At 42.3% G+C, this 26,564-nt stretch overlaps 1 long non-coding RNA gene across 1 annotated transcript in view; it reads right to left on the reverse strand.

Moving 5' to 3' along the window:
• LOC144767700 (uncharacterized) overlaps positions 1-26,104 on the reverse strand; it is a 553,639-nt gene extending 527,535 nt beyond the window's left edge. The window contains exon 1 of the long non-coding RNA XR_013598312.1: positions 25,951-26,104. This is a non-coding gene — a long non-coding RNA (uncharacterized LOC144767700). The remainder of the gene's footprint in view (positions 1-25,950) is intronic.
• Between the last annotated feature and the right edge of the window lie 460 nt (positions 26,105-26,564).

Here is a 26,564-nt window from a genome sequence, read left to right on the forward strand (position 1 = left end):
TTTCAGCACATGGTTGTTCCACAAGTGGTGGTGGAAGAATAAGAATTATGGGCTTATTATTGATTATGGTCTATGTTGGTTTTTAGATGACCAGTCTGGCTTGTTCTTCACGTGAGTAATGCCATTCTAGTGGTGATAAAGTTAGGTTTATGAACTTATCTGTGCAGGACAATGACACTGTCATTTACTCTTACAGATTGCGATTATGTCTGATCTTTGAGACATGTAAGTAGCCTGAGTTCGTTGGGTGATACTTAGATTTAGACATGTCTACAATGGATGGTTAGGTCACCCGCCTTTTAGTAAGCTTGAATTACTCACAGTTGTGGTGAATGGGTGATTGGTCTGTCGGCTTGTTTTAGTGGTGTTAAGACACTGTTTGTTCTTCTTTGTGGTGTGAGCAGACTACACAATTCTCTTTGTGTCATAGGGTATCATTTATGTTTATTATTGTTGTTTTCATATATTAGATATTCTTGTGCAACCGTTTTGTCCTGAAGATGGTCCCAAGGATCTACTAGACCACCGGGGGACCGAAACGTCGACGCACAACACCGTTTTTGCATAAATATTCAAATCATTTGGATTCTAATTTAACTATACACTGTGTTTAATTCACATGAATGTGGTTGAATTGAATGTCCATATTTTATGCGAAAGGTGTTTTATATACTACCACTAAATGTGATATGATGGTATTGGTGGTACTTTGTTGCCAGACATTTAGGGGCCGATTATGATGGCGGACGGACCTGAGTCCGTCCGCCACCATAGAGAAGGAGGGACCGTCCGCAGGGGCAGCGGCGGTCCCTCCGTGCAAATTAGGATGTGACCGCCACCCTGGCGGTCACATCCTGTATTTTTATCATTGCCGCGGGTGCTGCTTGAAGCAGCAGCCGCCGCAATGATAAAAAAGTAAGTTGTGCATTTGCATGCACAAAGCGGCAGGCACCTCGCGGTGCCTGCCGCTTTGTGCAGGCAAATGCAGGGGGGTACCATAGGTACCCCCCATGTGCACCCCCACCCCCCCTTCACCCCTGGGGGCCCGCAACGGGCCCCCAAACACAAATCCGTATGCCTTTACACGGCGGAAATGCCGCCGTGTAAAGGCATCTTTCCGCAGACATCCTAATATGGCTGGCGGTGTCTGATAGACACCGCCAGCCATGTTAATGCTTTTCTGCCGCGGGCGGAATCCGCCCGCGGCGGAAAAGCGGAGGACAGATAGTAAGACCCACCAGCCATCCTAATATGGCGGTGGGTCTTTCAAGGCTCCCCGGCGGATTTCCCGCATCGTCCGGGCCGGCGGTGGCGTCCGCCGGCCCGGTGGATGCGGGAAATCCGCAATCGTATAGGCCCCTTACTTTGGAGAAATGTTACATATGGAATAAGAATTAAAAACTTATACTTTTGATACATTTATATTGTTTTACATTTAATCCCTGTGATTACAAATAATTAAGTGTTCATGTATGTGACACCATCTAAAAAGTGAAATATTATGTGAATGTTTCCTTCTGGGGCAACTTGCTTTTGTTATTGTTTTAGAAACCAAGCACTTGTGAGGGAATACAAGGAGCCAGTCAGAGAGGTGGTAAACGAGATATGCTCTACAGCAGACAAATTAATGAAGAATGATGGCCCGCACCTTGCAGGCCATCGCGAGTTGCACAGCTGTATAAACATTTAGTATTCCAAATCATTCACTTTCACCAAAGTAATTCCAAATTTTATCCATTTTATTTCCAAGTTTTGTCCAAATCTTATTGTCACGCCAAAGTCACGAAATTCATTTAAACTTATGCATTTAACTACTTCATGATTGCCTATCCAGGCCAAAACATGAGCATTATTTGAATCTCGAGTCCTCCAAATTATCCAAGAATCCATCCACCCAATGCATGATGTAAAAATATACATATATCAGTCACTATTAATTAGGGTTCAGCAAGATTCACAAGTGCTTTAAAAATATTTATACCCACTTCAAATGCGAGTGACAACTAATTCGTAATCCCCCACACACACCGGATAAAAAGCAAAAAAGAATTAAAAGCTCAAAAAGAGGGTGTGCTTCGGGACTATATCTGTTGAATATACAGCAGACACAGACATGCTGGGCAGCCTAAACAACTAAAGCCAGAAAATAGAAAGCAAGCAAATGAGCGTTACCCCCCAAAAAAACAATGGTAAGCAATGGGTGGAATGGATTACCAGGGAAGCTTTCAGAATTGTCCCAAGTAGTCTTTTCACAACCAGAGAACTGTGCTGTCTGGTAGGCTTTGAACCTAAGGAGCACAGCCAAAAGGAACCTCACAATCGAGTCAGAGCACACACAACTGTCCATCAGAGGAAACAAAGATACACCTGTGGAGCTCAACTTCCCAAGTTGTTTGGAGAGAGACATGAGTTCTAAAAGTGTTTTTGAATCACTCAGGCTTTGGGTCTACGTAAGATATATTGTTTTATATATGCTCTGTCGAACTGGTAGGTATGTCTTTCCATGTATTTCAGTCTGCTAATAACCGTCTGACAGCACAAAAGACAAACTAACATGTTTTACTACTTATCTGAACGTATTTTATCCAAACATAGCATCATCAAGATTGGGTTAAATCAGCAAGTTTTCAAGTTTTTTCTTAGCAAGTTACATGGAACTACCTAAAGCAGGAACATAACTTTACAAACTGCTGTAACATTATTGTAATTCGAGGCCACAGGATCCACAATGATCTCTGCAATTTTTATCCATAGATATATTTTGCTCAAAATAAAAATCTATGACTACACTTAAGATCTATGCAGTTGGAGCAGTAATACTCTGCACAATTATTTGGTTACAGCTTGTGACCAGAGAGTACCGCATAGCTTTTCATCAAGTGCATTATCCACCAGAGTTATCCTGCCAGCATTATACCCTCCAAGCAATGGTGTTAGGCTAAATTTTGGGGTCCCCAGCACAATGTAATGTGGGGCCCTGAAGTCTCCTGGATCGGAAAGATATTTTTTCTTCGGGGTTCAATGGGGGTTCCCTCAAGGGCTGAGAACCCCCATAAAGGGTTGGAACCAACTCTGTCATGTACTTTCACTGGACCTCTGTCCACCAGTAATATTTACTTAAAAGTTTTTGATTTTTTTTCTTTCTGTTCAGAAAGCAGAGTGGCTTTCCTGAAGCACCTTCTTCCGGCATGCAAAGGCATGGCTTACGGGCTGATGAGGGCCCCTACTAATACAAGAAATCCTGGAGCCCCTCCTCCAAATCACAGCTCCCTTATGCCCCAGTCTGAAACCTGCAGGATATACATAGATTCTTGTATCAACCATATAAACCAGTTTAAATGCAGTCTGTTTGTGGCTAATTGAAAAGGGTGGAATGGTATAAGTAGTCCATCCTTCCTCTATGCATAGGGTGACTTAAGGATTCTGCTCCTCATGGTGCCAACTCTCATGACTCCACTCCTCATGATTGCATCCCCTTTCTACCACTATTTCCCACTCACCAATTAAAGGTTCCCGGAGAAAGCGTTTTCCATTTCCAGTAATGCCTACAGGAATGAGAAATTTCCATGAACAAACATGTAATGAACAACACTTGCTATTTCAACATCTCCTTGAACCCCAAGGGTTTGGGTTCAGGTCCAAACGATTTTGATCCTGAATGTTTGCATTCCCAAAGACTCGTGTATAGCCACATTGTTGTTATAATGTTCTGTTTATTGTTTGCAGTTGGGATCCCTGCCGTCCGTGTTGTTTTATTTGGCTCTGTTCCATTCGTTATTGTATATTATTCACCTTCTGATGCAATAGCAGGCTTAAACTCTATAGTAGGCTGTTGTTCAATAAGTCTTCCTCACAAAAGCCAAATAAGGAATGAGTTATTTATTGCAGCCCAAGGAACAAGCAGCTTAATGTAGAGGGACCCACAGCAACTGCTACCCAAAAGAAGGTTGTTATGGAAACCTCCAATCAAATACTTTTACAATTTTATTAGAATGTCACTCATTTCACTCCGTAAATATTTACAGATAACTTAGCTTAAGAAATTACATTAAAGTATAACTGCAGAACAAACTCCTTTATATACAACAGTTGATAAACCATAGATAATAAAGGAAACCTATTTACCCAGGAATTCCAGGTTCAAATTAATACAAACATATATAATACATAGGGCGTATTTATCTCCAGACAAAATGAATAGATATTTCTACACAACCACGGCAGAATGCCCACGCTGTCGGCAGCCTGACGCGGACCTGCTCCACATGATTTGGTCTTGCACCTCCCTTCGCGGTTATTGGAGGGAGGTCGCTGCAGCCCTAACGCATTGCATCAACACCTCCTTTCCGCCCACATGGGATCTAAGAAAAATAGCGTCACATCGAGATTCAGAAACCTGGGTTTAATAACTGCCAAGCGCTTAGTTACAAAACGGTGGAAACAGGCTGATCCCCCAGACATAAACAGCTGGAAGAGCTCGCTCAAGATATGGGCACAGGCAGAGAGTACGGCGTTGCACAGGGAGGAGACGGCGGGGCTCCGCAAGTACCACATAGTGCAACAATGGAACGCCATGCTTGCGGCCTTCAGTAATGAAGTAGGTGGGGAGGGCAGTGACACTTAGAAAGTGGCTTCATGATATACTACTAGAAGTTCCCGGCTGACGGGGAGAGAGATGGCGGTGCACATTTGTTCCAGTACACTGGACGATACCTCTTTGGGGCAGTTGGATATACTGGGGGTCCTGCTCTTTCTTGACCCGACGTTTAGCGCTGCAACATTAGTCTCCTACATTCACGTGAGCCCGAGTTGAGTCCCAATGAGTCTCCATGTAGTTCTTCATGCCATAACCGGTCCCGCACTCAGTACAGCAATGGTTAATATATTCTTTTTCACATAGCAGCTCTTTAGTTTGGTTGTTCAGTACGTTAATTTAGATAAAATATGCTTAATTGATAGGTCTGTTGTTATTATCATTTATCACCACTTTTCCTCTTCGGCAAAGTTCGCTCTGCTGTAATATTGAGCAGGCCACATGTATGGATCTCCAGCGCCTAATAACGCTGTGCTTAATTGGACACAAAGGACGTAAATACTGCGAATAAGGTTGGCCCGTGCAGTTAGCAGCACCCCTCAGCATAGATATTTGGAGGCTGTTGAGATATGTGGTGGGCAGGCTAGCGCAACAATGTATGAGAAACTGTCTATTAGAAATAAGCTAATATGAGATTGTGCATGTGACATTGTGCTCCGGCAGTAGAAGCAGCTAATTACTCTAATGTTGTTCTGCTGAAGATTGCGTGCTGATGTCTATATTGCATTCTTCCCCATCTTTGCTTTGTCATGTATTGTAAGGAAATGGAATAACATGAAAAAGACCAATAAAGATATATTTTTTTAAAACATGGATAATAAAGGAACATACAATAAAATAAAACGTACAGCACAAAAGTTGCAACTGATGCTAAAGAAAATATAAAATGCGAGGAAACCTCAGACAGACAAAAAACACCACTGCTGTCAGCAGAAAACACTGTAAAACTCTATGTAATCAAAGAACAATACAGACCCAGGTTACACAAGGAAAGAGTAAAGGTAAGGGTTCAGAAGAGAGTAAAAAACAAGATCAGCAAGTTCAGTAACATAGGAAGACTTGATTAACAAACCTTTGAAAACATTTACAGTCACAGTGCACAAGTAAATACTCCATTCCCGTTATTAGCAGAGACGTGGTTCAGAAAATATGTGGTCAACGGTAGTTTTATTAAATAATATAGAAAACAAGATAAGAAACCCTGAGAACAGCAGAACAAACACACACTCAGGAAGGAGAAGTTAAAGAACAATGTTTCATCAAAGCTCTTTAGGATTTAGATCAGGGAAACCGAGGACATGCGTTTAAGGTGTGGTATTTACAAGGAAATATATCATTAACTCGTATTATTCGTGACGTGTTATTGCTTTTTAAGATGATATGCATGAAGTCAGCATAATTTGTGATGATATAAGAAGCTGCCTGCATGTAGCAAATTGACACAGTCTTCAGCCCTCGGTGCCTGGCTGTCTCCTGGCCTATTCTACGTAAACCTATTTTCTTTTGCCAACCACCTGTGTCTTTAATTTTTTTCTTTCCTTGTTAACATATTGCGAGCCAGATAGGAGTCAAGTCCAGTTAACTGTACCCAAAGTAATAAAGACTGCCCCGATTGAATAGAAGTGCACATAAATCAAGGTAAGCAGAAAACGTGTTTGACTAAAGTCTGTCTGTTTATACGGGGGTCTTCCTGAGGTTGTCCAGTCATATAGGTGAAACTGACATTGACTACGAACCGCTTTGATTATGTGGCACATGTTTTTATCAACAGAAAAATATAACACAGGACAGTGATGATTTTATATTTTGTGGATTCCTCATATTCTGGGAAAATATGAAATGAGGAATAACCTGGGTTAGCCAGATGATAAAATGTTGTGTATTTTGTGAATTCATCATTCTCTATAAAAATATGAGAGGAGGCATTACATAGGTTAGACTAGAAGATTAAATGTTTTGTTTTTTGAGGATTCCTCATATTTTAGAAAATATGAGACGAGGCATTACCCGTTTTAGACTGGAAGATTGAAGACATAATGCATATTGTGGATTACCCAGTGCTGGACACTGGAACACCTAGGTTGAAGTATTACCCAGTTTTATATTGGAGGTATAACCTTCACAGATTTGACCAAGACTGGGCAACAATATAGAATTTTTCTTAGAATTGGCACCCCCCGTGAATACATAAGGAATATATAGCTGTTGGGGTTAAAAGGAATAGAAGAACATTACAAGGAATGGTGCAAGGATACACCGATGGCTGTCCTTGGCCCAAGGAGGGACAAAGTAGAATAAAACTGCAGTATAAAAGTATGTAATTTTTTAGATTACAATCGCATTTCAACATAGATATAAAAGAAAAATAATATATTTTTCTTAAATAATTAAATAATGTAGAGAGTCTAGGATGCTAGAACTGTCTTAGCCAAATACCACCTATGGGCTCACTGTGATGGTATGTTATGAGGGGAAAAAAGGATTTGTGAAACAGAACTGTACTTCCAGGAGGAGGTCAGCCTCACTGCCAAAGATTTAACAGGGCAATTCACCATTAATGGGACATCAGAGAGAAAAGAATCTCTATTATTTAGAAAATGCATGAGGTCAAGTGAGTAGATAGGGAAGAAGAACTGGTTGTTCACATGGGATGCATTGCATTCAAGTGAAGAGTACTCCAGAAGGAGGAGACAGGTGGATGCCCAGGGAAATAAGGAATACATTGCAAAATATAATAATATAAATAGAATTCAGGAATACATAGAGCTAAAATAAGGCTACTAAGGCAATAGGCCTACGCACATGTCAGAGGGAAGGGGTATGCATGTAGCAGAGGCAGAGGGAGAGGCAGACAACAGAAGACAATGTTAGTTCCTTCCTCGGACAGAACACTAACTACAAGGCTGCTTCCAACCTAAATGAAGTTGTTATAATTATGGTGAGTACTAACCACTGGAGGCGAAATAGTCCTAAAAACATTCAGACAACGAGGGAAAGAGTAAATAGAGGAGGGCCAAATAGAGCAGATGAACAGAGGCAGAATATTCATCTGTTAGCCATACAACAGTATTATTCATACAAAAAAGGCCTGACTACAAGAGAGTATCTCCAATATAACTCTTGGAGACTGCATCAGACTTGGGAATATAATTTGAACCCTTGTCCACTTTTTCGCAGTCCTAGTTCTCTCAATCTAATAATGGCTTAAAAAAGCCTTACAAAACACCCGAACCACTGTTAGTCAAAGTGTCCAACTACACAAAACCTTTCCCATAACATATGAGTAAAGAATATTTCACAAAAATAAGTGAGAGAGTGAGAGGGCACCTCATGTATGCAACACCAGGGAGGCTACCAGCCGGTTCTCGCGTATGCCCACGTATATCATCATCGGTTGCCCGCTCACAGAAAGAAAGAAAAATAGTGTCTAGTACAAAGAGAGAAGAACAGAAACAGTAAAGTAAAGTAACTGCCCCAAACCGGAACCCCGTGATATACAAAAAACGGCGTGTTCAATGCAATTAAAATTAAAATCGAGTTAAGACTCACTTACAACGTACCCTCTTTATTCTGGAATGTGAGCTTACTCGCATTAAAAGCACAGCATGTTGCTAACCTTTTCCAGGAAGGCCAACATGTTTCATTGCCAACTACGTATGATTTGGCAAATTCGTCAGGAGTTCGATCACTCTCCTCTCTAGACACAGCTTTATATAGTACGGATTGGCTGGTAAAACACAACAGACAGAAAGAAAACCAGCGGTTCATTCTTACTCACACATGATCAACCAGATAAAAATTGGTAAACATAACCAAATGTTCATAGTTCTTCAACTAATTATAATTACCCGGTGTCGGCAGAGGGCTTTCATACCAGCCTACACCATACCAAAAGGGGTGTGTTCATCACTCATTACCCCCTTGTATTGTAAAGCACTACTGTTGCTTATTGTAACACCTGTGGAAATAATAGCAAAGACTTCACATAAGTACTGCACTCAGTGTGTGCATCTCAGTCTCATATACTTTTTCTCAGACTGTCTCATTTTTATTGTCTCCCCGATGTCACACTCATCTAAGGGCACTACTCAGTCACTCCAACCTTTCAGTACTGATCATTCGTGTGCCGGACTTACTGATTACAAACCAATGAGGACTGTGTCTCTCATTGACCTATTTACACCGACCACTGCCCCCATATATCGGCTCATCCATGCACATACGGTACTCAATAAAGTTACTATTATTCAAACCCCATTGCCTTTTTGAAACCGCAAATCCTATACCAGCGCGGCACCATCACAAGGACGGCAGCCAACGCGGTACGATTTCACCCTCCTACCGCACCTGCTTGATTCCCGAGCTCTGTCTCGACCCAGCCCCTCAGCGCACCGGAAACCATGGGGCTATCTACCCTGCGGCTGCTCTCCATGCCCAGTCAGTCCGGGTGGGTCACATGACCGCAACTGTTGTAAGACGGCTAAAGGATCCCCTCACAATGGAAGCCATCTTAGAACATAAAAAACATTCTGAATTTCAATAGACCAATGCATTTCCCCTCATTATTTTGACCATTTAGATCTTGTCAGTGATAATCAAAAAATGAAAAGGTTCCTCATTTTGGTAATGCTATTAAAATTTTAAAAAATCAATCACAAATGACGTGCCCTTGATACCGCAAGTATATAGATGGTTGATTCCTTAACCACATACCATGGCACCACATTTATGTAGCGCCGTGCGTAATGTGAGTTATCTTCATCAATATCAGTATTCTTATGTTACCCAGTTCGTCCTGAGTCACACATCTCTTGTGCGTATTCCCAGAGATGTATAACTTTATTGTTCTCAACGCCAGGCACAACTGCATTCTAATTATCCACTGCTCTATGCAGTTTGTGTTCCTCAATACCAATATTCTTACGTGCCTCTTCTCTTGGGCACCTAGTCCAATTGTCAGTCAAATTTACACAGTAAACTATGTCTGACAAATAACATCTTTGGCTCATTCTTTGATGTTCAGTAGTGCAAGTGTATATCCCAACTCATTCACTATATTACGCATCAAGTCAGGTACAGCCTGAATGTTAACCAGCTGCACCATATACACATAGTACCAACACATGTTCAGTGTAGTCGTGAAACATAATGTGCACCTATCTACTGACTTTATTCCATTCAATATGATTATTCAATCTTGTCTGATCTACGTTCTCTGAAAAAATCCTATGGGCTTCCTTATTCGCCAGTACTCTGTCAATGCTGATGCTATGAGCCATAACTCTCTCCAGCACAACCCACTTCATTGCACGAAGATCATGTTTGTATTTGTTAAAATGTTGTACCAGACGAGTGGTGAGCTTGCCTGCCTTGATGGTACTCAGGTGCTCTTGAATCCGCACCTTCACTTTCCTGCTCGTAAGCCCAATATATTGTAGCCCGCATTGGCATGTCAATCTATATATGACATTAACTGTTTTACAGTTGGAAAACTTTGTCAAATGCCACAATTTTCCATTGCGTGTTGGTTATTTCTGTCAACTCACACACCAGACACCCCCCACACGGGTAGTGACCATCTGGCATCGTGGTGACCCTTTGTTTCTGTTCTTGTCGTGTGTGCACAAGTTTATCTTTCAAATTGGTCGTAAGTCTGAATGCAAAGCGAGGTTGCGACATTTTAAAATCAGAAGTGGACAACAATGACCAATGTCTTCTCATCATATGTCTTATTTTAGAGGCCTGGGGATCAAACGTCATAACCACTATTAGGCAGTCCGTATACTAGTATCCCACAGGAAGCTACACTGGTGGCAGCAGCGAGAGCCCTGGTGGAGCAGGAGTGGTTCTATGATACCCCCCAGTCGTTCCACCTTCAGTGCATAGAACTGGCCCTGACATGTAACTATTTTAGGTACAAGGAGGATGTATACTTGCAAGTATCCGGAACTTCAATGGGTGCAACTTTTGCGCCCAGTGTGGCCTGCATTTATGTAGGCCAGTTTGAGGAACACTTCCTCTACCATCTGTCAAACCTCTTTCAGAGACATATTGGTTTCTGGGAGAGGTATGTTGATGATATCTTGTGCATTTGGACAGGGGAAGAGAGTGTCCTGTTGGATTTTCTGGATTGGTTGAACAGCTGTGACACCTGTCTGCGGTTTATGTGGACTAAAAGCAATGAACATGCTGTATACTTGTTATTACTGTACAAGAGAATAAATTGTGCACGATGGTCCACCAGAAAGGTAGCGATAGGAATTCATTACTCCACTACTAATCGTACCATCCGAGGGCCTTACGGGATAATTTGCCCGTAGGCCAATTTGTGACGTACAGACGTAATTGCACCACTGTTGAGGCCTTTTCTGAGCAAGCAAAAGATCTAGCAGGGAAATTGGTGCAAAGAGCCTACCCTAAGAAGATAAATAACAGGGCTCATAAGAGAGCACGTAACACGCTTCGGGAGGCTTTATTGGAAAGGAATGCTAGAGAAGCTACGGACTGCCTACCAGTGGTTATGACGTTTGATCCTCTGGCCTCTAAAATAAGACATGTGATGAGGAGACATTGGTCATTGTTGTCCACTGCTGATTTTAAAATGCTGCACCCTCGCTTTGCATTCAGACATGCGACCAATTTGAAAGATAAACTTGTGCACACACGACAAGCACAGAAACAAAGGGTCACTGCGATGCCAGCTGGTCACTACCCGTGTGGGGGTGTTCAGGACAACACTGTGCAACTATGCAATGGAAAATTGTGGCATTTGACTAAGTTTTCAAACTGTAATACAGTTAATGTCATATACAGTATGACATGCCAATACGGTCTACAACATATTGGGCTTACAAGCAGGAAAGTGAATGTGCGGATTCAAGAGCACCTGAGTACCATCAAGTCAGGCAAGCTCACCACTCGTCTGGTACAACATTTTAACAAATACAAACATTATCTTCGTTCAATAAAGTGGGTTGTGCTGGAGAGAGTCATGGCTGATAGTAGCAGCATTGACAGAGTACTGGCGAATAAGGAAGCCCGTTGGATTTTTTCAGAGAACGTAGATCAGACAGGATTGAATGATCATATTAAATGGAATAAAGTCAGTAGATAGGTGCACATTATGTTTCACGAGTACATTGAACATGGGTTGGTACTATGTGTATATGGTGCAGCTGGTTCACATTCAGGCTGTACCTGACATGATGAGTAATATAGTGAATGAGTTGGGATATATACTTGCACTACTGAACATCAAAGAATGAGCCAAAGATGTTATTTGTCAGACACAGTTTACTGTGTAAATTGACTGACAACTGGACTAGGTGCCCAAGAGATGAGGCATGTAAGAATATTGGTATTGAGGAACACACATTGCATAGAGCAGTTGATAATTAGAATGCAGTTGTGCCTGGCGTAGAGAACAATAAAGTTATACATCTCTGGGTATTAGCACAAGAGATGTGTCACTCAATACTAACTGGGTAACATAAGAATACTGATATTGATGAAGATAACTCATATTACCCACGGCGCTATATAAATGTGGTGCCATGGTATGTGGTTAAGGAATCAACCTTCTATATACTTGCGGTATCAAGGGCACGTCATTTGTGATTGAATTTCTTAAATTTTACTAGCATTACCAAAATGAGAAACCTTTTCATTTTTTGATTATGACTGAAAAGATCTAAATGGTCGAAATAATGAGGGGAAATGCATTGGTCTTTTGAGATTCGGAACGTTTTATATGTGCTAAGATTGCCGTCATTGTGAGGGGATCCTTTAGCCGTCTTACAACAGTTGCGGTCATGTGACCCACCCGGACTGGGCGTGGAGAGCAGCCGCAGGGTAGATAGCCCCAGGGTTTCCGGTGCGCTGAGGGGCTGGGTCGAGACAGAGCTCGGGAATCAAGCAGGTGCGGTAGGAGGGTGAAATCATACCTCGTTGGCTGCCGTCCTTGTGATGGTGCCGCGCTGGTATAGTATTTGCGGTTTCAAAAAGGCAATGGGGTTTGAATAATGGTAACTTTATTGAGTACCGTGTGTGCATGGATGAGCCGATATATGGGGGCAGTGGTCGGTGTAAATAGGTCAATGAGAGACACAGCCCACATTGGTTTGTAATCAGTAAGTCTGGCACACGGATGATCAGTACTGAAAGGTTGGAATGACTGAGTGGTGCCCTTAGATGAATGTGATATCGGGGAGATGATAAAAACGAGACAGTCTGAGAAAAAGTATATGAAACTGAGATTCACACACTGAGTGCAGTACTTATGTGAATTATTTGCTATTATTTCCACAGGTGTTACAATAAGTAACAATAGTGCTTTACAATACAAGGGCGTAATGAGTGATGAACACACCCCTTTTGGTATGGTGTTGGCTGGTATGAAAGCCCTCTGCTGACACCGAGTAATTATAATTAATTGAAGAACTTTGAACATTTGGTTATGTTTACCAATTTTTATCTGGTTGATCATGTGTGAGTAAGAATGAACCGCTGGTTTTCTTTCTGTCTATTGTGTTTTACCAGCCAATCCGTACTATATAAAGCTTTGTCTAGAGGGGAGAGTGATCGAGCCCCTCGCCCCGACGAATTTGCCAAAACATACATAATTGGCAATGAAACATGTTGGCCATCCTGGAAAGGTTAGCAGCATGCTGTGCTTTTAATGTGAGTAAGCTCCCATTCCAGAATGAAGAGGGTACGTTGTAAGTGAGTCTTACTCGATTTTAATTTTAATTGCATTGAACACGCCGTTGTTTGCATATCACGGGGTTACGGTTTGGGGCAGTTACTTTACTTTACTGTTTCTGTTCTTCTCTCTTTGTACTAGACACTATTTTTCTTTCTTTCTATGAGTGGGCAACCAATGATGATATACATGAGCATACTAGCGAGAACCTGGTAGCGTCCCTGGTGTTGCATACGTGAGGTGCCCTCTTTCTCTCTCACTTATTTTTGTGAAATATTCTTTACTCATATGTTGGGGGAAAGGATTTGTGTGGTTGGACACTTTGACTAACAGTGGTTTGGGTGTTTTTAAAGGTTTTATTAAGATTTTATTAGATTGAGAGTACTGGGACTGAGAACAAGTGGACAAGGTGCCAAATAGTGGGGTTCAAATGATATTCCCATGTCTGATGCAGTCTCAAAGAGTTATATTGGAGATACTCTCTTGTAGTCAGGCCTTTTTTGTATGAATAATTTGTGAGAGGAGGATGGCCTGGTGATTTTCCTCTGTAGCTCCTGATAGTTTAAGAGCCATCCAACAGTCACAGAATTATTTTGAACACTAGAATACCTCAGACGCAGATATTGCCAGTTGATTATAATTGTCAGATGTTTGACAAGACAGGCTATGTCTAATACAGTTATCCTTAGGATTGCCTCAGAGTCAAGCACTAGCATAATGGACCGTGATCTAAGTAGACGACACAAGCCCATATGTATAAGGAAACGTTGTAGGGACATGAGGTTAATTCTTCCTCAATACAGGAATTGCAAATTCTCGTTTTAGCAAGAAACAATTGCAACAGTTCTGATAGAGCGCATATATCACTCTAATTGTAGGGGTGCACTATACTCGTGATTTAACGCATCTGCATATGCTATAGTATCATTCTGTTTTCTGTTTGTAATGCATTTATTCTACACGTTAATCAAGCAATGTAATGTGCACGCTATACAGAAGTTACATGTAATAGAAGGCATCAGTATGTCTATGTGCATCTGTGTAAGGAGACCTTATATTCATATTAATGTACTCGTATGTGTTAAAGTTGCCTGCACTCTAGGTCCAAAGTAGGAATCTGTTTACTGTTTTGATTCCTCAGCTACTGAAATAAATAAATAAATGTATCTTTGAATGTGCCACAACAGTATGTTTTCATCCCATTCTAGGTAAAAGAAAGGCCTTCTCATTATTTTTAGTTTTAGGGAGATAACTGGATTGCCTTTGAACATCTGAGAAGCAAGAAGGGAAGATATCATCTGTGCCTGGCCTATCTACACTCCAAGGTCACAAAGGAACAGAGAAGAATTAATTAAAGAAATTGTGGAAAGTTACAGGAGAACTAAAGTGAAATCATTGTCACATGATACATTTGGGAGGGGGGCTGAATTTATCCTTGTTGTATTGTGCGCAGGGACAGAAAATCAGACTTCTAGATTTTTGGAGGAGAGAGAGCACCTTAAGAACGAGCTCCATAGCCTTAAGCTATTTGACCCATTTGACGTGAGTACTTCTAAGGAAGACTACACGTGCTGACACCTTTAAGTACTGAGATAGGGGAGCCAACTAGAATCAGCATTTATGAGAGTAGTGTAGGGAAATATATTTCATGCTTTCTTTCCTAATGAAAAGGGATTTGGACTCAGCCTCTATTTTGAGTTGTGTATTAATCTTGGAGTTTATAGTTTTGTGTCTCTTATGCCGAATCAATTAAATGTGCAGATTTGGCTCAGTATTGATTTTCCTGTACTTATACTCACTGATTTTGTGGTGTGTCTATATCCAATTGTTTTTGGCTTTATATTAAAATCCATAAAGAGAATTCGGAGTTTGTGGTCTTTACAGCATGACTACTTTGTAAGTATTATCTTGATGTGTTTCTTCCCCTCGACAAATTGTAGCAAGCAAATAAAAGACCATCATAACTGAACTTGGATAGTAAGACAATGCCCAAGTGGGGCGTAACCAAATAGTAGCAGAGGATGGTTTGTCTCTAAATTGAGGGGAAATGAGGGATTTGGGGCCAGATGCATCAAGCTCAAATCCGCTCGCAAAGGGCCAGTTTCTGAGAATCTGGCCCTTTGCGAGCGGTATTTTTGCATTTGGGATGCATCATCCCAAAAGCAAAAATCGCAAATAGAGAATTCGCTAAATTTCGATTGTTTGCATTTAAGGAATCTCAAATTGAGATTCCTTAAATGCAATGCATGAAAGTTTCAAAAATAGCGAATTCGCTAATAGGGCACGCAAATTACCACAAAGTACAACTTCATGGTAATTTGCAAAAACTTTGAAAAATGCACTTTTGTGCATATTTCAAAGTTTCATGTTGCGCACACACATGCCCTAAGGGTGTGTGCGCAACATATGTGCACAGATCAAAATCAGGGGTGCAACAGGGTGTCCTTTGGACACCCCTGCACCCTTGAACTCGCAATCTCAATTTGCGAATCGCTAATTGCGATTCGCAAATTGAGATTGTCTTCCCATTCATTCCTATGGGCCTCCTGGCCCATAGGAATGAATGGGGAGGTATTCATTAATTGCGACTCGCAATTTGTGAGTCGCAATTAAGGAATTCTAAGGAATCGCTATTTGTGTAGTGATTGCTTGATGCATTCCATTTTGCTATTCCTTATTAGCGATTCCTTATTTTTCGCTAATAAGGAATCTCAAAATGGATGCTTGATGCATCTGGCCCTTGGAGTAGAAGTAGAGAGAATTTTGGCTCTGGACTTGGCATAGAAGACGGCGGAGAAACTGCGATCTATGGAGTTTGGCGGATGCTGACGGTGCATCGTAGGCAGTAGTAGAGTGAGTATGAAACTGTGTTGTGTGTTAGATTGCGGTGACGTTTTGTTTGTGTGTTGTCTTGCGAAGTAAGAATGCATGTTGAGTGATTGTGGGTCAATCAGTTTACTGGTCTGGACACGTGCCGATCAGGAAGTTTGGTGAGTGGACTCAAGAGAAGTCCAAGATCCCGGGATAGTTGTATATGTAATTGTGCAGTTGTATTGTGGGTGTGGTGAAGGGCTGTCGGCGATCCACTTGTTGTAAGGAACTTTGTGTGACTGAGAATAGTGTCGCGGTGGAAAGCTTCAGGTACCGGGGGTTAGACTACAGCGATTGGGTGACTAATGCAGGTCGGAGGTCACAGCGGATGTTCTCGTAAGAGTGTTCTATCCATCTTTTAGCGGACGGACAATTACTTGTTTAGTTATTGAGGTTGTAGTAGGAAGCAGCTACTTGGTTAATAACTTTGGTTATACAGTTACTTGTGTATGTATGTGTGAGCGAGAGTGTGCAAAGAAATTTTTTAAAGGAGGGTGAGCCGCTGCAAGGAGGGAGTTGTGACATCAGAAAGAGCCACTCTGGGATTGGTTGAAGTTTATCCATAGTGATAACATCAAATTTTAGATTGCAATAAGCCGCTTTTACAATGAGATGTTTTAAAGTATTGCGCGATATGTATAGAGGTGATACAGGAGTGGTAAGTCGGGTGGAGGAAGAAGCTCCACCAGAAGAAACCTCGGCACCTTATATGGCAACTAATGTAGGACTCCATACGATAGTGTGGTTACAAAATTGGCACAAGATTACAGAGAAAGAGGGAGACTTGGCTTTTCCTTGTTTTGTGTCACTTAGGATGGAGGTATTGTATCAACTCAGGGGAGTGATGAAGGCTCTGAAGCCTCCGCCTAGACCAGTGCAGTTTGAAGCTTTAGATGCATGGGTGAGAGCAGCAACGGCAAAGAAAACAGAAGCGACGCAGGGAAGGAAAAGAAGGGCAACCAAGGCATACCAAGACACACAACATAATAGAAGTGCAAGTGCTAGACAGTTGCCAGACTCTCTAACAGTACCCATTGCAGTTGGGCCTGTGGTTTTGAATTATAATTCTAACAAAAAGGCAGATGAACGACAACCACAGCAGATGAGAGAACGAGAAGAAACAATGACGGGAGGTAGTCTTACCATGAATGGAACAGGTATGGTTCAGGGGCCGGAGGAAACCAGTACCCCATTACCAGCTACTGCAAGAATTGACAGTGGGTTAGAACGAAGACGTACAGGAGCTTTTGTAAATTTGAGTCAGACATCAGAATGTGGGTTCAGTCAGTAAGGGAATCAATGTTACCGAGAGAGGAGCGGGATATGAGACAAGAGGCACCTAGAGTAACATTTCCACCACAAGAGTTGTGTGAGGGTAACCATTGGAGAAGTCGAAGTTGTGAAAGAGAAAGTCGTCCAGTGATGAGAATGGAGGAAGGTGTAAGTCCAATAAGGTCGCAAAATTGCGGCAGGGAAGATTCTGGAAGTGAGCAGAGTCAGAAAATGATACAGATGGCGATAAAAGCACCATTGTTAGATGTGGTCAGGTTAAAAATCGAGATAGAGGAAGTACTAGAAGGGAATCTGCCATAGCAACTCACTGGGACATATGATCCCAGTGAGTTGCTATGTATGTAGAGCTAAGGATGTCATAAAGAAGGCAAAGCGCGCTCATTAGGCATTGGTACAACTAACAAGACGGTATGAGGTGGATTTGGCAAAAACAAAGTTGATGCAGGGGAGTTGCAGACTGAATTACAGTGATCAGGATTTAGAGGAAAAGCAAACCACAGGATTAAAGGCACAAATTAGAGATTTAATAATAGCAATGAAACCATTTACTATTCAACATATATTTACTCCATGCAACTCATTTGCCACTGCCCCCGTTATAAATGTGTAAAGCTAAGGGCATACACGTATATACCGATTGATGTTGATTAAGTAAGATGTTGCGTAATGGTATTATGATAACAGTTGTTTGTTTTTATTGTTATTTATAGTGGCCCCTGATGAAGGGCGCTTGATGCCCAAAATGCATTGGGTCATTTAATAAATAAACACTGCTTTTGACAAACTTCTGCATTTGTCGTGTTTTAGCAAGAGGTCCAGATGGACACAGCTTCAACATGAGAAACCTGGAAAATGGCATAATATCCCATGTGTGGATTTAAGCACACATTGGATGAAATCAGAGGAATAAAAAGAATGGAACAGATGTTTATGATATGGATTAAAATGGAGGAAATAATGAATTAGTTGGCCAAAGAGGTGAAATTTTGCTGTGCGGTTCGTTAGGGGCAAGTAGATGCCCCAACCAAATCATTAAGGATAAGGGCATAGAAAGTTCTTGGATATGCACACGGCTAACATGTAAATGGATTACAAACATTCAGCCATCAAATGTTGCATTCTATTCTTACCTTGTCCATGTTTGTTCGCTAGACTGGTGTTCCATCACTAAAGACGAGCAACTCTTGTGAGGATACTGAATCCATCCAGAGGCTGGGAAGATGAAAACTGTAGCTCGTATACAATCACACACATTAAGATACTAACAAAGCTAAAACTGTACAGTGTACACACAAATCAACTTAACACGTAACCCCCAATTTGAAATACAAAATACACAGGTGAACAGATTAGATAAGTGTAAAGAACATACGGAGACAGGGATAAAAACAACACAATTCAAATGACGCCAAACACCCAGAAAACCTTTCCATGTACATGCCTTTCATATGAACTGTAGAACATCAATCACTCAGGTGCACAGCTAGAAAAACCACTGCACACAATATACAACTACATAACAGACTAAACTACTAAATAAAACTAGCAATACAAGTACAAACCTTAACTCCAGCGGCGCACACATATATAGGCAAAGAACAACGAAGTGTACAGTTATGCCTGTTTCAAGACAACTGAAACAGCTCCCTTTTGACCTATAAATACTTTTATCATGGGAGTTACCTCTCAAACACAGGGCATACACCAACAATGTGTACGCAAAATGTGATTTTTTTCTCATTTTATTTCATTTTCTATAAAAAAGCATTTTTTTCCTTTTATATCATATTTTTCAGATACAACAATTATAAAAATATATACATTATTCAAAGAAACTCCAAGAGGAATTTTTTTCAACACAGTCGAGCTATAAATATGTGTCCTTAGTTATTCAAATTCATATAAAACACAGAATCAATTAAATGTGCACAACCAGGTAAAGAGCCACACACACAACACATACATACTTCCTAAACATCCATCCCATCACAAAAACAACCAAAAAGTATCCTATAGCGTTCAATCTGTTGTCCAGTTGGTGACCAAAGTCATTAGATATGGAAGGAAGGAGAATGGTCGACGCGTTTCGGTGGAAAAACAGTAGTCAGGACCACCTTCATCAGGACCAGTGAGAGACAGTGCGGTATAGGATCTCTAAACCTGGGATGCGAATCTTTCTCAGAAACGTGGGTACATGTGGAAGTGCTCCTCCTGGATTTCGACACACTGTAACACGATCTGAAGATTTGCAGAAGTCTACGGGACCAGATTCATATTTCTTTTATTAAAGTGGTTAAAGCAGCTGTATGCTGTAAGGTATACACAAGGGCAGGACGAGGCAGGGAACGACTTATCGCAATCTCTAAATTTGGCTTATTCTTCGTTCAAGGTGTGGAGGGGACGTCACATTTTTAAATGGTTTTTGCACTTTGTATGTGCACTTTGTATGTCACATACGTCACCATAATACGGTGTCTCTTTAGAATGCAGATACGTTTCTAATAACGCGAAAAGTCCTAGTCCCCATCACAAGCCACCTCCGCCATCGTCCGCAGTTCGCTCCACACAATCCATCCAGAGGCTGGGAAGATGAAAACTGTAGCTCGTATACAATCACGAACATTAAGATACTAACAAAGCTAAAACTGTACAGTGTACACACAAATCAACTTAACACGTAACCCCCAAGCTGAAATACAAAATACACAGGTGAACAGATTAGATAAGTATAAAGAACATACGGAGACAGGGATAAAAACAACACATTTCAAATGACGCCAAACACCCAGAAAACCTTTCCATGTACACGCCTTTCATATGAACTGTAGAACATCAATCACTCAGGTGCACAGCTAGAAAAACCACTGCACACAATATACAACTACATAACAGACTAAACTACTAAATAAAACTAGCAATACAAGTACAAACCTTAACTCCTGCGGCGCACACATACATAGGCAAAGAACAACGAAGTGTACAGTTTTGCCTGTTTAACATGCCTAGAAACCACTATACAAAACAACCACACATGTACCTGCTTAAGGAATAACTGGATAATATAGGGTGTCGAGGTGCGTTGCACTTGCTATCAAAGAAGGTAAGATATAAAGTTAGATAACCACCCCATTTAATCATATAAAGATAGCATTGCAACTTCACTATTAAAGAAACATGTCAGTCTAGTCAATATAAAAATCTCTGCCTTCTCAATAGAATTCCATTAAGGATCAAGAAATACCTCTATCCCCGTCATCTCCCTTTACTCTAACCAGCTCCTCTACACTCCACAGATTCAGTCCATCTTCCACCACAACTCTTCATAAAAATTTGCCTCGCACGTGCATTAGCGGAAGAGCACAGAGTTGCAGTTTCGGCTGTTGCTGTAGAGAAATGTAACTCCCTGGCGCATGCCTCCAGGCTGCAGCTGTGGTGAAATCTGGGGGTATCCGGTCACCGGCGGGTACATCTCCAGTTCGCGCCAGGCTAAGCTCAACGGGTTGCTTATGCTGTTATCCTACAATTGGTCCAGGGCTCGTGCCAGCAGTTTAGTGGTGTGTGATGCTCATATTCGATTTAAGAGTTAGTTTTACTTTTGTGGAATCACTTGATACTTTGAGCTTTTCACTGCCAAGAGCAGCTTTAAAGTACCCTTACATGATTGAGATTGAAACAGCAGGGGCTAGCAGGTAAGAATGTGAGGAAAAGAGGGCGGTAAAAATAATGGAGGAAGAGAACGCAGGAAGAAAGCAGGATACATTGAGGTGGGAGAAATGAAAGGGGGAGGGAGAATGGTGTGAACATATAAAATAAAGAGGAAACTGACACGGAGGAACAGCATAACGGAAGGTGTAGTGAGGGAAGGCATGGTGTAAGATACAGACGTAAGAGGAGAAGATAGGTGTTAGAGAGGGAAGGTGAGGAGAAGAGGACGAAGAAGAGGGAAAAGAAGGGGCGAATAGAAGGAAAAGAAGCGCGCTCCCCTCGCGCTGGCAGCAGGGGAAGGGGAGGGGAGAGAGGAGGGGGACTGTGCCTGTTTCTCTTACAGGAGCGAGCAGGAAGCATATGTTTGTAATTAACACATGGTTTGAAAGCTCGCTCCCACAAGAAAATCGCCAGACGTGCACGTGTTTCCGTTGGAAGCAATGCAAAGCGTGCACGTTTTTGCCTGCAAATCTGTGCCGATGACTAAAGGTCTTATTCCTAAGCAGCGCATACGCTCTACGTAGGCGAGACCTGAAAATGACTAATTCATTAACAACTGAATTACCTGTGACAATAGGACCATTTCAAAATAGACATCAATTCATAGTGTGTGATTCCAGCCCAGTCTGTCTATTGGGATGAGACCTTTTGTGTAAATTAAATTGCAAAATATCATGCACTCTGAGAGGTGTAGAGTTGAAACCCTATGATGATGACGCTGATTTTAGTCAAGCTATCCAGGCTGAATGAAGGCTGATAGCCAGAAACCGGTCCTTGGATGCTTGATTCCGGTCTGGGAAAGACATGGCTTGGTAGTTCGGACTGGACTGTTCCCATGAGGCACAGGGTCAGAGCTGATTTGCATATAGCCAGTGTCTAACCCAGGGTGGTGTGGAGTGCAAAAAAACGATGGATTTAGGCCCAGATCCTTGTACTGGGGTGAATGTATGACATTGTTCTACATTCTGTCCATCAACTGTGTTTTTTGCAATTTTCACCCCGAGTGGGCTGGGTATGCTCAGACGTGAGTCCCAGGCTCTCCACACCACTGGAGTCAAGCTATCCAGGCTGAATGAAGGCTGATAGCCAGAAACCGGTCCTTGGATGCTTGATTCCGGTCTGGGAAAGACATGGCTTGGTAGTTCGGACTGGACTGTTCCCATGAGGCACAGGGTCAGAGCTGATTTGCATATAGCCAGTGTCTAACCCAGGGTGGTGTGGAGTGCAAAAAAACGATGGATTTAGGCCCAGATCCTTGTACTGGGGTGAATGTATGACATTGTTCTACATTCTGCCCATCAACTGTGTTTTTTGCAATTTTCACCCCGAGTGGGCTGGGTATGCTCAGACGTGAGTCCCAGGCTCTCCACACCACTGGAGTCAAGCTATCCAGGCTGAATGAAGGCTGATAGCCAGAAACCGGTCCCTGGATGCTTGATTCCGGTCTGGGAAAGACATGGCTTGGTAGTTCGGACTGGACTGTTCCCATGAGGCACAGGGTCGGAGCTGATTTGCATATAGCCAGTGTCTAACCCAGGGTGGTGTGGAGTGCAAAAAAACGATGGATTTAGGCCCAGATCCTTGTACTGGGGTGAATGTATTACATTGTTCTACATTCTGTCCATCAACTGTGTTTTTTGCAATTTTCACCCCGAGTGGACTGGGTATGCTCAGATGTGAGTCCCAGGCTCTCCACACCACTGGAGTCAAGCTATCCAGGCTGAATGAAGGCTGATAGCCAGAAACCGGTCCTTGGATGCTTGATTCCGGTCTGGGAAAGACATGGCTTGGTAGTTCGGACTGAACTGTTCCCATGAGGCACAGGGTCAGAGCTGATTTGCATATAGCCAGTGTCTAACCCAGGGTGGTGTGGAGTGCAAACAAATGATGGATTTAGGCCCAGATCCTTGTACTGGGGTGAATGTATGACATTGTTCTACATTCTGTCCATCAACTGTGTTTTTTGCAATTTTCACCCCGAGTGGGCTGGGTATGCTCAGACGTGAGTCCCAGGCTCTCCACACCACTGGAGTCAAGCTATCCAGGCTGAATGAAGGCTGATAGCCAGAAACCGGTCCTTGCATGCTTGATTCCGGTCTGGGAAAGACATGGCTTGGTAGTTCGGACTGGACTGTTCCCATGAGGCACAGGGTCAGAGCTGATTTGCATATAGCCAGTGTCTAACCCAGGGTGGTGTGGAGTGCAAAAAAACGATGGATTTAGGGCCAGATCCTTGTACTGGGGTGAATGTATGACATTGTTCTACATTCTGTCCATCAACTGTGTTTTTTGCAATTTTCACCCTGAGTGGGCTGGGTATGCTCAGACGTGAGTCCCAGGCTCTCCACACCACTGGAGTCAAGCTATCCAGGCTGAATGAAGGCTGATAGCCAGAAACCGGTCCTTGGATGCTTGATTCCAGTCTGGAAAAAACATGGCTTGGTAGTTCCGACTGGACTGTTCCCATGAGGCACAGGGTCAGAGCTGATTTGCATATAGCCAGTGTCTAACCCAGGGTGGTGTGGAGTGCAAAAAAACGATGGTTTTAGGCCCGGATCCTTGTACTGGGGTGAATGTATGACATTGTTCTACATTCTGTCCATCAACTGTGTTTTTTGCTGATTTTACAATGGCAAATAGTAGTCTATGTGCAGAACTGTTTGTGGTTCTCACCATAGAAGTTTTACCTCATGATTTGAGGGATTCTGTTTCACCGCAGGTATGGGACTTTACAGGTGAAGACATTGGATTATTCAAATGTGTCGAACCTTTGAAGATACAGGTAAAACCCAATACTGAATATCCACAAATTCCACAGTATAAATTGACTCCAGAAACTATGGCTTGAATATGACCTGTGATTGATTCCATGATTGCACAGGGCATTCTAAAGGAGATAAGGGGTAGTCCCTGTAATTCACCTATATTGGGACTACAGAAGCCTAGTGGCAAGTACAGAATAGTGCAGGATCTACGCAGGGTAAATGAAATTGTGATCCCATGTTGTCCTTTGGTACCAAATCCAGCTGTCATACTATTTCAGATACTATGTGAAACCGAATGGTTCACAGTCATCGATTTGTGCCAAGCCTTTTTGTCCATACCATTGCATGAAAATAGTCAGTATATTTTTGAGGGTACGATAGACGATCGTGTGTTAACATGGTGTTGTATTCCTCAAGGGTATAAAGAAATCCCCTCTATCTTTAGCCAGTGTTTGAAAAAGAATCTTGAAGGATTAGCAGCAGCGTAGCTAGAGCTTGTGGCACCCGGGGCTATCCCTCAGATTGCCGCCCCTCGATGAGCAGTATGGCTTAGAAACAAAGCTTTTTTCACAAAGACGTGCTCGCAAAACAGCAACATCTTATGCATTAAAGCGACAAAAAAAATATATTGCGAAAATAAGCTATAATTGCGGAGAAGTGAACAGCTGCTTTATAGTAGCCGCAAAGCACATCACAATTCACAAAGACCTTTCAAACAGGGCTATGTCGCCAATTAAACCATCATCAGATTAACCGGCTCGAAAAGCACTTCCGGAATGGGCTGCATTGTTTCCGGGGACCATTCAGCAGCCCCCATCTGGCCCTCAGCCAAAGAATGGTGGAACATGGAATCACCAGGCGATAGAATGCTCTTCAACAGCGTATCTCATACAAGTTACATTAGAGATTAAAACAATTAGATAATTTATCAAAACACCTCCTCTGACACTTTTCTTGCATGTTGGGTGCATTAGCCTCTCACTTGTGCTCATTAGTTATACACAAGTTAGCACCTTTCGAGGAAGGGTACCGAAATAGAAAATACACATTACTCATTAGTTCCCATTAGGTGCCAGAAAGTCTATTACAAACACACACCGGCTCCAGTTCTTAATTTGTAAAAGAATAAGTGCAAGGGCTCAAACTTTACCTCCGACAAACTCGGCCGGAGTCATGGAACGTTGAGATACTAAATACAAAGACTGCAACTCTTGATTCTACCTCAAGCCTCTCTTTAATCCACCACCAGACACTCCCTGCCTCTACATCTCACTTGTACAAGTTACTTTTCTTCCTTACTCTCTCTTTGTCATTGTTTTTCTCTTCCTCGTTCTTTCTCCCTTCTGTGTTTTTCCTCTCCAAGGCTCTGGTTCAAACTTTGTTGAGGTAAATTAAGTGTTGGTCCCCTAAAATCAGTGCTGGTGGTTGTGGGCTTCACCTGGCAACCCCCACATCTGATTAAGCACTACCAATACATTCTGTTGTCCCTGGGTCACAAACCACGGAAACACTGTTAGGGAGGCAGCAATATGATGAGTTCTGACCTCAGCATCCCATCTCTGCCCTTAATGGAAGGAGAGCAGTTGGAACATGTCACTTTCCAGCCCAGCTGCTGCACATGGTAGAAGCAGGGCTACAAATTAAAACAGTTCACAGGGCATGCATGCTTTTATGGTCCCCACTCCAATGTGCTAGGAGTGTTTGCAAATAATAGTATTTTCTAGGTTTTCATATGGGTTTTATATTGCATGATAAAAAAATATAATATCATATTTTCACTGCACGTTTTATTTTTTCTAAAAAAATTAATTAATTCATAGAACCCGCTCTGTCGCCGAAGCTAAAAAGACAGCCTCAAATGTGCACCTACTTCTTTTAAATGAAAGCTGTAATGCATTTTAAATTTGTCATTGTAAATGTAAAAAAGCGAATGATAGGAAAGATCCCGGGCTCCCTCTTGCACCCGCTCACAATCATTCTATTTTTCTTAAATCAGGGAATAAACACACACACAGACCTACCTTTTCCAAATTATTCAGAATATTATGCAAGCAGCAAGGGTCTCACTCACGCCGATAATGTTCAGTCTCAAACACAAAGACAGGGCAGAATATGGGCAGCCAGTTTTATTTCTAGGCAGCGAGGAGTGCGCACTTTTAATTTGCTCTTCCTTGTGTCGCGCCTTTCCAGAAACCTTCATCCTGCGCCTGCGCAGTTTCAGCTTGCCTTGCCCCAGCTCAGCTACGGGAGCCTGGTGGCAGGCCTCGGACAAAATTATTAGGTCTGCCGCTGCATCTGCAAAATTGATTTATCATGACGGACTGCTAACAAGCAGGTAACCATGCTGATATCTAACGTGAAGGCAGTGTTATCATGCCTGGACGGGCCACAGTCCGTTGCGGCCGCCTTTCTTATTTATTTGGGGACAACTGTGTTCGTTCCCAAATAAATTATAAAGGCCGCCGTAGCCGCAACAGACCTCCAGTTACGACCGGCCGCCTAAAAAATAATGTCGCCCGGGTCGGACCGCCCCCCGCACCCCCCTAGCTACGCGGGTGAGGATTAGTAATGCCCCAAAACTCAGTTCTTGTTCAGTATATTGACGACCTATTGGTCGCATCAGAAACTGAGGACA

This window comes from Lissotriton helveticus, chromosome 7 (genome assembly GCF_964261635.1).
Source record: "Lissotriton helveticus chromosome 7, aLisHel1.1, whole genome shotgun sequence".
Classification (NCBI taxonomy): domain Eukaryota; kingdom Metazoa; phylum Chordata; class Amphibia; order Caudata; family Salamandridae; genus Lissotriton; species Lissotriton helveticus.